The sequence below is a fragment of the Cryptotermes secundus genome, unplaced genomic scaffold (genome assembly GCF_002891405.2).
Source record: "Cryptotermes secundus unplaced genomic scaffold, Csec_1.0 scaffold306, whole genome shotgun sequence".
Taxonomy (NCBI): domain Eukaryota; kingdom Metazoa; phylum Arthropoda; class Insecta; order Blattodea; family Kalotermitidae; genus Cryptotermes; species Cryptotermes secundus.
This window is the reverse complement of record NW_019739216.1, coordinates 557,438-568,276: the sequence shown is the minus strand read 5'-3', so window position 1 is coordinate 568,276 and position 10,839 is coordinate 557,438.

Genomic DNA, 10,839 nt, shown 5'->3' with positions numbered 1-10,839 from the left:
ATGTCATGTAGACCACTTACGCTGCGTTGATCTAGGTACTCAGGCAGTTATGGGGGATGACATATGTCATGTAGACCACTTACGCTGTGTTGATCTAGGTACTCAAGCAGTTATGGGGGATGACATATGTCATGTAGACCACTTACGCTGCGTTGATCTAGGTACTCAAGCAGTTATGGGGAATGACATATCTTGTAGACCACTTACGCTGCTTTGATCTAGGTACTCAAGCAGTTATGGGGGATGACATATGTCATGTAGACCACTTACGTTGTGTTGATCTAGGTACTCAAGCAGTTATGGGGGATGACACGTGTCATGTATATCACTTACACTGTGTTGATCTAGGTACTCAAGCAGTTATGGGGAATGACATATCATGTAGACCACTTACGCTGCGTTGATCTAGGTACTCAAGCAGTTATGGGAGATGACATATGTTATGTAGACCACTTACGCTGCGTTGATCTAGGTACTGAAGCAGTTATAGGGGATGACACGTGTCATGTAGCTTACTTACGCTTTGTTTATCTAGGTACTCATGGAAAACCTAGGATTCTCTTGTCGAATATTGTTGTGTTACCTAGGAACGAGTTGTAGCAAGATGCTTAGAGAACATACCTCCTATGTATCTCTAATAACTTGCATTATGCCTTTTGGTACATGTTAGATAAATTTTATATATGTTTCCAACATTCCGAAATAGACATTCCTGTGGTAAACTTGCAATATGCATCGTTTGCAGTAGTTAGTTCCCATAATCTGTGTTGCTGTAGGCTTATGGTTTTGAACTACATGTTCTGTGTAGGATCCGAGTTTCTCACAGCCGTGATTATATTCACCGTATAATCGGTAAATGCCAACAACAGTTTTGGAGAAACATGTTGAATTCTTTTTCAGGGTTGAAGAGTATGCCAACTAAGAAACCATCATGAACCTGGCAGCAATATTGTGTTAACAAGGAAGTAGAATGGAATAAATATTAATAACAAAATTATCGATTATCATCTATTCTCTTCAATATCTATAATCAGATGCCTCAGCTAAACGCCGGGCCTCCGGTCGAAAGAAATAACGCAATTTATTTCGAATTCGGAAAATTGCGATTTTTAGGAACAGCAAGACCGACCCGAGCCTGTGTTTGCAGGATTTATCGCCAGAGCGAGCCACTGTAATGTATAAAATGAAATATCGTATTAGCCCGAATATGAGGTGAGATATTTGTTTCAGATACTGCTTCTTAGAAGAAAGAGGTCCCCTTATTTTCGGGTCCTTAGAAATAAATATTAAGAGAATTTTGTGCGCAGTTCTAATTGCTAATACTAATGATATTTATTTTTCTGATTCCTTCATTGGAAAAATAAGGGGTTTCCTTCTATATATATTTTGCCACATACTTTCATTTTTAGGGCCTGAATTCAATTATTGGTCAGTTATAAGGTTAAGACATCCTGCTATTCTTCATCCTGCTTATTAATTCTACTAAAAGCATACAGAAGTTTATTATTATATTTCAGCATCCTGCTGCAGTGTGCCATCCTTTTTAAATCGTAAGCGTACCTTCTAAAGTTATAATGCAACAATAACATTATATAAATACACTTAAAATATATTTAATATACTAAAAGTGTTTGTTAAATACTTTAAAATGTCATTAAAATTATACATTCAGCCCTTGCTGCAACATGTTTCGGCCGCACATGGACCATTTTCAGGCAATATTTTTGTTATTGGGGTGGCTGTACACTTTGTCTTCTGTGTCCCTAGGCACATCCTTGTTTTTGTTATTAGTTTATTTCGTAGAATACTTTCATTGTATCTTTTCTGGCGGCTATTTCAGTGTTTTTCAGTGTTTTTATGTTGTTTACTTTTCTGTGTATGCTTGTAGTTCTTTTGCAGCGAGGAATTAATATATAATTTTAAAGACATTTTAAAGTCTCATGATTACTGGGGTTTCGGACTTTCTCCATCATCCAGAATTCTAGGTAATAGAGGACACTGTAGGTAATAGAGGACACCACGTTTCGGAAACTGGATCTGTTTCCGTCTTCATGTAAAAAAGGAAGACACCCACTCAGTTGGGCCCCTTAGAAAGACACTGGACGGGTCCAGTGATTGAGATTAGCTCTTTCTAAGGGGCTCAAATGAGTAGGTGTCTTCCTTTCTCACATGAAGATGGAAACAGATCCAGCTTCCGAAACGTCGTGTCCTCTATTACTTAGAATTCCGGACGACGGAAGAAGTCCAAAACCCCAGTAATTCTGTGTGTCATCCACCATCGTCAGAACCCTTTAGAATCTAGATTTTAAAGTATTTACAAGCACTTCTAGCGTAATATATATTTAGTGTCTTTTATATAAAATTATTTTTGCATTATAGGCAATATATTTATAATTTAAAGATGTAGAAGATTAATTTAACATGTACCTAAAAGCATTAAGCAAGGTTTTAATAGATATGTATGATACAGGCCTCTTTATTACTTCTATTGTATTAGAATATTTCCGGAAAGAACATATTTATTAAATGAATCACAGGGATTTTCTGAGCTGCTCTGTTCATAAATGCTTAAAGGCCGCGCAATGTGAGAATCGAAGTAGCAGAATTTTGCACAGCAAGGAACTGTAGAGACACAAGCCCCGTAGCACATGTAACTTCCATCCGCCTGGTGATAAAACCCACAGACTGATGAAACATCTCATGTCTCCAGGGATCCAGCGCTCTGCATTACAGCCACGCAGCATGGCAATGCGACTGCTGTGCTGTGTGAACCTGTGACCTTTCAGCAGGCACATCGCGATATAATATTCACCTCCACCCCCGGGGATTGAGAATAGGAATCGGCGAATATTTTGTATTTACGCTCTTACACTGCGTACCGTAATTCGAAAAGTCGCCCCTCTCTGGGTACAGGGTTCACTGTCTGCATGGGGCTGAGCACTTCATGAGAAGCTGGGCTAATCCGTGGCAGGGGATCATCAGTGATAATATGAGACAACAATTCCTACAGAACTGGAATTCTCGATATATAATTTTATATTTGACGAGAGTAAGAATGTATTCGAATTTTGACAAAAGTGCAAAACTTAAATTTTCAGAATTTGGTCATTTAATCCTATAGTAACTACTTAATGAGGTTTGTTCAAGACATATTCCTTTTTTTATTTTGCTTCATTCTTACTTTTGATTGTGCCAAGCAGAGTTCAAATGTTTGATCTTTGTTGAAAAACCCTTTATAATTCAAAGTATTTCAAGAATTCCTAACAGACCACCAAGAGGGAAAAAGTCAGTGGAATTTTTCAGATATACGACAGCCATTCCAACTGAGAGCTTTCCTTAGATTCCCTCCGCTTTTTTAGGCTCTGGCTGAGTACATATTAACCTTATCGATCTAGAGGCACGCAGACGCTTAATGCAATTTTTTCTGATCAGTTACACACAGCTCAAATACAGTCAGACAGACTAAGTTTCAGTTGCTATAAAAACGGTTCAGTGTGACTGTCAGTTGTTATTCGGCGGGAATTCCATCGATATTCAGTCACCTTCTACACTTGAAGGAACATCCGACTGACGTCTTCACTCATTGTGTTCCTTGCTTTATCCACATTTCCCACTCAATATTACTGGAAAGCTTACAACTTAACAAAAAAGTCTATTGAAATCAAATCTGGTGAATCTAGAAGTCATGCAATTGGTCCGGCAATAGCAATCTATTGATTAGGTAATTATTTTCAAAAATTACGATACATTTGAGTGTTCAGCAAGACGGCGTGCCTCATCCATTGCAATGCAAGAATTGTAACTGCTCTTGCAGCCAATAAAATTTTGTGTATATTAGAATTAATTATTACCCAGGCAATAATAATTATTGTCACGAGTTTACGCTTTCGTGACTAATAATGACGGGTTCTGAATTGGATGATTTGATTTATTAACACCTTCTATTACAATCTCAATCTAACTCCGTGACTTTAGTCCTCAAGCGAACTATACCGACCGAGCTACCTCCACTTGTCGGCGAAGTTAATGCCGACTTCTTGCGGATAGAGGGTGATGCGTGGTCAGCGCAAAGATTCCCACGACCGTTAATCTCCGTTTTCTAGACCGGTAAAATCTCAGTCATAATCAGATACAGCGCTATCGGTAATCTACTCACTTCACAAATCACTAGGACACACTCCATTCTCGTTCTCCGTTTTACCCCGTTCTACGCCCTCCCGTTCCTCGTCACGGACCCCACAGAAAACACATGTCACGTGCTAAGAATGCGTGTTTATTGGTTCGTTGCCTAGAAGTGGACGTCCTTCTATTGTTGAGAGCGTAACTTAGGGAAATGTGTTTACCGTACCGTTGCCTAGTAACGGTCATGAACGTCACAATAAAATTTCCACATATCTTGAAAGTCGAAAATCATCGCCGCGCTCACAACAACTTACCAGTTGGGCTGGTATGGAGGCAAAATTCTAAACTTTTTCGAGATTATTTTCCGAAGAAACATCGAGAGATTGTCTCCTGTCCTGACGGAGGATTTTCTTCTGGTCTTCCTCGCTCTGTTTCTTCAAAACCTCTGCTAGAAGTTTCCCTCCAGATATTCACCGTGTTCCCATTTGAGGTTGAATGACTTTATAACATTTCAAATGGCAGCAGTCCCATTATACGCTTAAAAACATTTGTACAGTCCCACAGTAACTTAGGGAACTAGACCGCAGTTCGCTTCCGTCGTGTTTCTTGTCCTACTTTCTTTTGTAAAATGGAGGCTGTCAGTTATTAAGAGGCTCTTGTTTCGACTCTGAGAAGGGCAACGGAGACGCATAGACTGTGGATTTATCGCAAGGGGCCGCGACAAGTATAGGTATACATCTGAAGCTACAGAGAGAATTGTGTCAAAGGCAGTTACATTTGCTGTGCATTAACACTGTCCGTCTTTCCGCAGTTTGCGAGTGTTGCGTGGGTGTATAAATGCGCGCCTTTAGGCTCGTTACATTTGTCTCTTCTACGTACCTCAGAGGCCCCTGAATAGCGCAGTTAATGTGATTTGTGGCCGCGCTACTTTGCTAGAATCAAATCACTTCGTCCGACAGGCAAGTAATTATGTCTGCTCTTATCGAACAGAGAGACTCATACTGCTGAAAATGGCTGATGTGATGACGATACAAATTTCGTAAATTCCAACAGTAAACTTTCAGTAACGGTAGATATTCTGTCCTTCAGCTCCTATTAGAATTAATGTGGTGGTGTAGTTCTCCTGCATTCCTACTCTGGAAGTTCCCTTTTCGAGTCTTGGCGACACTTAGTTTATCCTGACGGGAGATTTCGTCAATTTTACTGTCACCCCGAGCGAATGGCGGTGTCGTGCCTTAAAATAAGCTACAAGGTATCTTCAACGATATTGTGGCATGCCTGCTGAAAGCCAGAGTCGTGAAGCCAACAGAGACAACCGTTTTAGATAACGGTTCTGCAGACATGCCCATTGCTAGACAATGGCTCAGGAGCCGTCATGTGAGGACCGCAATAGGCACGCGCGCAACAATAGAAGGGTTGGTGGAAGAGACGTTTTCTTTGCAGTTCGTGCTGAGGCTATATATCGAGGAAGAGCTTCCATTACCAGCNATTAATGTGGTGGTGTAGTTCTCCTGCATTCCTACTCTGGAAGTTCCCTTTTCGAGTCTTGGCGACACTTAGATTATCCTGACGGCAGATTTCGTCAATTTTACTGTCACCCCGAGCGAATGGCGGTGTCATGCCTTAAAATAAGCTACAAGGTATCTTCAACGAAATTGTGGCATGCCTGCTGAAAGCCAGAGTCGTGAAGCCAACAGAGACAACCGTTTTAGATAACGGTTCTGCAGACATGCCCATTGCTAGACAATGGCTCAGGAGCCGTCATGTGAGGACCGCAATAGGCACGCGCGCAACAATAGAAGGGTTGGTGGAAGAGACGTTTTCTTTGCAGTTCGTGCTGAGGCTATATATCGAGGAAGAGCTTCCATTACCAGCCAGTCGAGAGAGTGTCTGCAGGCAGACAATCAGTTGAGAGTTGCAGTTTTGAGAATTGAGAAGCTGGTAGCTGAGGTTAGGAACAGTTCGGGAGCGCAGAAGAAGGGGAGCGTCCGCCGTTGGAAGCCGCTACTAAGCAGCGCAGTGTAGAGAGTGACTGATGACACCACCATTTGTGATTTGTAAAGTGTAGACACGAGTTATATGTTTAAGAGTTCAATAAATCGTATTACCAAATCAACCCCCGTCTATAGTCACTCTACCAAGAGACAAAATTTGGATTCTTTGCGNCTTCCATTACCACTCAGTCGAGAGAGTGTCTGCAGGCAGACAATCAGTTGAGAGTTGCAGTTTTGAGAAGTGAGAAGCTGGTAGCTGAGGCTAGGGACACTTCGGGAGCGCAGAAGAAGGGGAGCGTCCGCCGTTGAAAGCCGCTACTAAGCAGAGCAGTGTAGAGAGTGACTGAGGACACCAGCCTTTGTGATTTGTAAAGTGTAGACAAGAGTTATATGTTTAAGAGTTCAATAAATCGTATTACCAAATCAACCCCCGTCTATAGGCACTCTACCAAGAGACAAAATTTGAATTCCTTGCACTGTTATCGTCATATTTGACAATGAAATCCATCCCAAGCTCATACAGATCTGTCACATAGTCCAGTAGATAATGTAAGTATGTGAAAATCCCATTTTCTGAATACATAAGTGAGTACAGACAGAGTTCCACCCAACGTTTTACTCGACAGTCAGTGTAGATGAACGGGCAGCTCCGGCCGCTTTGCTGCCTTTACTCATTGGTTAAGAGGATTTTTTGACCCCAGAGCCCGTCTGGAGGAAGTGACGAAGGGAAAAGTTCCTGCCTCTACCAGGTATTGAACCGCCGTCCACCCCGTAGCCAGTCACTTTACCCAAAGAGATTGACAATTGCAGCTGAGTCACGGAACACAGAGAAGCGAAATAAGGCTGCAATTGACAGAACTAACAGGACTAATGGACCACATAGTAAACCCCTTCTGTTGCCAGCATTGTTGTATCAGAATGTTGCAGTTACATTGCCTAGCACTGGGCACCCTATTGTTGCGTATTCTTTGCCGCGAGATTGTTTACCGAGCCGTTGCCTAGCTATACGAGTTACAATATAAAGCAAGGAATGCAGAAGCCCACTGCCCTTGCGCTCTGTTGTCTTGACGGCGCTGCTAACTTTTTACACATATGAGTGATGGGGATCTTCTTCGAAAGAAGAGTTGAGTGTGTCTCTGCTTGTCTCATGACGTACATTTGTTGCATCCGAAGCAATGATGAATGCAGTAGCAATTTTGAAGCGTAAATATCTCTGTCTCTTAAAGCTCTGTTCACACCATCACGTTTTCTACTCTTATGTTATGAAACGGACAGGCAGGCCCAGCGTCTTTCCCAGTACTGAGAATGTAAGTATTAAATTACAGCATGAAGATTTCTATGTTCTGAGATGTGGCGCCTTGTAATCTGGTGGAAGTTAACCCACCTCTACAAGGCTAAAAGATGTTACGTTATTTATACACGGCCGAGAGATATATGAAGTTTATCAATTAGGTACAGCTAAGAAGCAACATTGTTCCGTCCGCCTTTTGAAGCATTTCCTTTTGTACTATCCTCTCTGTAGTTAAAAATATAATAGGGAATTTTGGTGAACTTATTAATGAATGTGAATTTTTGACTCCTACGTTTAGGGAAGGACATTGTTGCCTAACAATGTATACACATCTCTACAGCAGTGAGGAGCATATTTGGATTTAAAGTAAATATTGTCGCGTGTATTAGTGACTATATACGAGTATATGGGGTTTGGATTGGTGAATAAATTTACTGACCACTTACAGGTTGTAATCACAAATAACTATAACACTACTGATGATTTTCGCACTACAAATAATTTCACACTAAATCTTATCAATCTATATTTACTAGCCTTTACTTGGCGACCGCTCTCCGTAATGGCTCTTCTTCTGCAGTGTCTTCACTAGACGTCTCCTGGTAATGAATCTTAGCAATGGAGATTCTTAAGCTTCCGTTGCCCTCTCGCTAACGCCCCACAATTGAACCCTCAACTTCCAGTTCCTAAGACTCGACTCAATTCGATTCCTCTGATCCCTACCTCATATCCTGGCACGCTGGAGTCTCGAAACTCGACTCGACTCGTCTCTTCTCAGCTGAATTCTTCTTTGTAACTACCTTTGTACGTACCACGCAGAAAACACAGACTCTCTTTTCTTAGTAAGACGTGTTTACAGCGCAGTTACATAGCAACGGAAGTTACTCGATTGTTGTTTGCGTATTCGTTGCCGCGGGAATTTGTTTACCGACTCGTTGCCTAACAATGAATACATATCTCTACTGACTTCTCTATTCCTGCTTTCGGGCGTCGTGTCATAATATCAAGTAAGAAACGGGGGAAGAAAATTAGAAAACCATATTTTCATAATCTTTCCTCTTCATCTAACATAGGGAGTATGATTAATTCAGAAGACTGGGAAATAATCATGCAAACGAAAAAAGAACAAAGTATGATATAGACGTTTCGTTACAATCTGGTAGCATATAATGATGCCGTTCCCCAAACTGTGGCCCTCCAATAGGCATTGTGCTCCAAATTGCATTTCTTTCTTGACTGCATATGACGAAATTTCGCCATACGTCATTCGTGATGGAGTTGACCGGAAACTGAAATGTGAAAGAAAGCCATTAAAATCTCAATGAAAGATTGCATTTTTGGACGTTACAATACTGTGCATTGAATTCGTATATTTGAAAGTATCTAGCATTCCATTTAAGGACGATAGGTTTTCGTTCATGTGTGTCCATGGTGACGAAACTAAAGCGCTTCTAGCCGGCCGCATAGGAACTAAAATATTTAACAAATAAATGGCTATAATTCAGTTCATTGTGATCCGTCACGCTCTTTAGTCTCTTTGTTGAAACGCGGAGGAAGGGTTGTGCTTCGATGCAGCGCTAACTGGCCGAACAAAACAACTGGCGATAAAATATAAATCATTTGTTGGATCATAGGGTATTTAACAATGTTTTCCCATTCCGGCGATAAGTATCTAGAACAGCGGTGTAAGAAGCAACATAGGAATGCAATCAGTGTCCCGGCTTAAAATAGTCGCTCCCAGAATACTCACGGCAACCAGCTAAGTTTTCACCACCGTGAAGGAATATCTACCTCAGGGTACAAAAGCAAGTCTGGAGTTGCAGGATTAAGTATTACCAACTAAACTAACTCCATAGGATTTCTTCTGTGTGTTATATAACGACGCTTTGAGTATCTAAACACCATTAACTTCGGATGAGAGGATGATTTACCTGTGATGATTTGGAAAAGATTTGGAAGGAAGTTGTTGTGACCTATAAGTACTATCCTGGTAGTTGTACTCATCGACTGAGAAAAAACACGAAAACCCTATTTCAGTAGAGCCTGTGTCCTGGCCGAATTTAGTCAGCCAGGGCCTCTCGAATGCGCTTCTAGACCGTTATTTCTGGACCACTCTGTTCGGTGGCGTGTTATAGTTTTCACTAATTGAAATTCACGAGCCGGAGACTTCGCTTGTCAAGGAAAGGCAGAAGAGTTCCTTATGAGTCGTATATCACACCAGAGCAAGTCAGGAGAGAGGTTCGGAGTCTACAGAAACTCTACTCTCAAGATTAACTCCACGGAGTGTAGTTCTCCTTGACAAGCCACTAGTCGTGTAGCTGACAAAGAGACCCCCCTTCCATACACGCAAGTATAAAGTTCATTACCACGTTAACAAGAGCCTGACTCTGCTTTCATTCTTGAACCATGTGAACCCTGTATATTCTCATATTTTTTTTCTCCACTTCAGTACTCTCCTTCCATCACCGCCAGGTATCGCGAATCGTGTCTTCCCTTGAGGCTTTCCGACTCAACTGCTGTATGCAATTGTCGTCTCCTCCATAGCCTATTTCGCCATAGGTATCCAATTTCGCTTGATTTGATGTCCTTAAAATTTTGTGGTGAGGCCCTACACTGAAAATCATCATTATTCTCTCCAGTCCCTTTGAAATTCATTCTCATAGACCCTGACAATCACCTCAGGGAGCTGTTGCCTAATGCCTTCAAGCCCTTCATTGAGGGCAACACACCAAGTTTAACGTCAACACAGAGAGGAGCTAAATTATACTAGGATTTCTGTGTATTTTATTTTTCTTTAGAATTTACATAGGAGGCTGAAAGACAAAATATTTTGCACTGACGTAGTTAAATAGAACAGAAATCAATCGGCTGCTAAAAATTGTATATATAGAATTCACAAACTTTGTGAATATGTGCAACAATTAATATACCGGTATCCAGGGATACCAGTACTTCTTGTATAATCAGGAGCTGGAATGACTGGCCATATGGGGGACCAGGGTTCAGTAACAGTCGGGCCTTCTCTTCGTCACAACAGCTTTATGATTGGTTGCTTTAAATAGCAGCAGGGATTTTTCCCAATTTGTAAAAAGGCGCGAGTGGGAAATTCCGGCCACTTCCATCTCATGCCAAGGTCTCGAAACCACAGAAAGCAATGCTGAGCTACTGGGGGAACTTTCATTTTGCCCCTATCACTGTTATTTCTGAGTGCTCGACTTGCGTTGCTTGCATTGGTTTCACTTTCTCTGATATGTACAGCTTTGCTGTATTCATTTCTTGAGAATAAGTAAGAACCGAGATGGCTCAGTACGTTAGTGCGTCAGTACGTTAGATATTTCAATTTCGGCAAGGAGAGGTGTCTCTTTTTCACCCCCACGCCCGTCCAAGCTCCAGGACCCAACCAGCACCCTATTCATTGGATACCAGAGGAGA